This window comes from Montipora capricornis, chromosome 12, assembly GCF_036669925.1.
Source record: "Montipora capricornis isolate CH-2021 chromosome 12, ASM3666992v2, whole genome shotgun sequence".
Classification (NCBI taxonomy): domain Eukaryota; kingdom Metazoa; phylum Cnidaria; class Anthozoa; order Scleractinia; family Acroporidae; genus Montipora; species Montipora capricornis.
Genome location: NC_090894.1, coordinates 7,832,892 through 7,835,391, shown reverse-complemented (window position 1 = coordinate 7,835,391; position 2,500 = coordinate 7,832,892). Strand labels below are relative to the sequence as shown.

Genomic DNA, 2,500 nt, shown 5'->3' with positions numbered 1-2,500 from the left:
GACCATAATGAAGAACTGTCTAAAGACTCGGTCACTGATTTTGTAACGAAAACTGATGAGAAATCTGTACCAATCTCCTGCGATAGAGCAAGGGTTGAGGCAGTACATGCTCCCCGGGACAGAGAACCTTCCAGGATTAATTCCTTCCAAGAAAACGTCGAGCTTGTTTCAGAAAGACAAGGTAATTAGAAAGTGTATGGTGCATTATTTAAATAAGGACGTACCGAGCTCGTCTGAGTTGAGAAAGTGTTTATCTCTTGCTTTTGGAAAATATCATATCTCTATACCTAGATGACAACTCAGACGTAACAATCTTCGAGAGCAGGAGATTCTAATCGTCATTTTTATCTTATTATGCGCAGGACTGCTAAACACGAAAGACTTGTCAGTTCTATTGTGTATTCAAGGTCAATCTGCTACTACGCATTCGACAAAATTGAACCAACAAAATGAGAATTATTGTCTATCAAGAGAAAAGCTATTGATATCAGGAGACATTGAATCGAACCCAGGCCCTGTTGTTCATGGGACGAGTAAACATACAGCACATACAATACTGAGAAATCCTTCTATAGCACTGTTACAGGCTCGATTAGCTCAAAAAGGATTGAAGGCACTAGAATGGTTCATGCTTCTTTTCTCCTGTTGCCCACCAGTTATACAATGATCCTTCCTATCACATGAATGTGCATGCTGCTGGAGTTGAATCCATCAGAAACAACCGTTAAAAAATTTATTGGACCCATTACAGAGCAATTGTGCATTTGTTGTCACAGCAATATACATGGTGTGTTGCACTTATTGTGCAAGCAGTTTGCAATGTATTAAATGTTACTATACGTATAAATGAATCCATTGAGGGGTGGGCACCAGTACATGTAACTGTTATCAGTCCTGTAAGCGGACAACAGGGAACTACTGTGAACATTGGACATCTACATGTAGATGGAAGACACTATTTTTCAGCACTTCAGTTAGGTTATTATAATGACAGTATTTCAGGTTATAAACTCAGCGGTGTTACCAATGTCAACAATTATTCAGAGCCTGGTAATAATTGATTAATTAACGATGGCCAAAAATGATGTGAGTGTCAGTAATAATTTCTACAATGCAGTGGCAAAAAAGAGCTTATATGAGAGAATCTATCAAGCGGAAGAGACAAAATCACTTGAAGAGTTCAGGGAAAAGAAAAACAATGCAAAACGCCAAAACAGATATGAAAATATTGAAGCAGCAAGGGCATAGGAGAAGAAAAGCAATCCAGAACATATCACAGACCTAAACAGAAAAGCATAAAACCATTTAGGGAAAGCTATGCAGAGCTCAAGGCTAAACCAAAGTGAAATTTGTCAAGGTCAAGACTCTATTAGACATTCCATGTCAAAAGTGATTCAGTCTTTTTCTTGATAAGATAACACATAGCCCTGAATATATAATGCACTTCCTGTGATCTGTTATGGTTCAGATCATCTGTTTCTAAGTGTAACTGTATCAAATATAGTGACAAATATTCCAGGGCTCGTGCAACTCCTTGAAGTCCTTGAAAAGCCCTGGAATTTAATTTTGGACTTCAAGGGTGCTTGAAAAGCCCTTGAAAAAAGGATTTTGGAGAAAACTGCTTGAAACCTGCTTGAATTTTTGCTTGGGTGAAAATTGTTGAGATTGTATCATGCTAAGTTAAAAGAGACATTTCAAAAACTGAGCCCAAAATTGACTATTAGGGAAACATTAAAACCTAAAATTAAAATGTCCATGCGTTCACTCAACTTTAAGGATGTGGTAAGGAATATCAAGGTAGGCTTTTTCAGCAAAGAAAACACTGAAACCCTATGTATGGCATAGAAATCTTGTTATAAAGATTCCTTGAAAACTCCTTGAATACTCCTGGAATTTTATAGACAAAATCCAGAACGAACCCTGTATTCGCAAGGTTTGTTGGAGGAATGTATAACTGGCACAAAAAGTGTTAATAATACTGAATGGATCTGCTCTAGTTGCCTAACCTGATGGCATTAACAATATGACCTGGTAACAAAAATCAGACCTTATTCAAAATTGCCCTGTCACCTGTGCTAGGAACTTTGAACACGTAGTACAGCTCTTTATAGAGGATGTGTTAAAGAGTAATCTTATGCCTATTGGAGAAATGGTAGACTTATTTTACAGGGTTGAATTCCAGCAAAGGCGATTACCTCACATGCATGCATTATTTTGGGTCTCTAGTTGCATATAAAAACCCACCGTGCTTTTACACAATTATCCAACTATCAATGCTAATGCATAAAGAAACTTCAGCCTGTCAATTTTAAACAATCGAGGTAACTTTCATATCCACGAGTAATGACAGTGGCACTTTGATTTATTTATCTTTTATCCTAACTAATGTCAATCAAGATGCATAATTACTGTTCCCTTGTGTTCAAAATGTCTTAAGGGCAGCAAAAAAGTGTTTTTCTTATCATAAAAAAAATCGCATAATTTACATTATTTATCGCAT

General features: G+C 36.9%; 1 protein-coding gene across 1 annotated transcript in view; it reads right to left on the bottom strand.

The window, feature by feature from the left end:
• LOC138027798 (rRNA-processing protein FCF1 homolog) overlaps positions 1 to 2,500 on the bottom strand; it is a 270,573-nt gene that overhangs the window by 164,075 nt on the left and 103,998 nt on the right. The window lies entirely within an intron of this gene.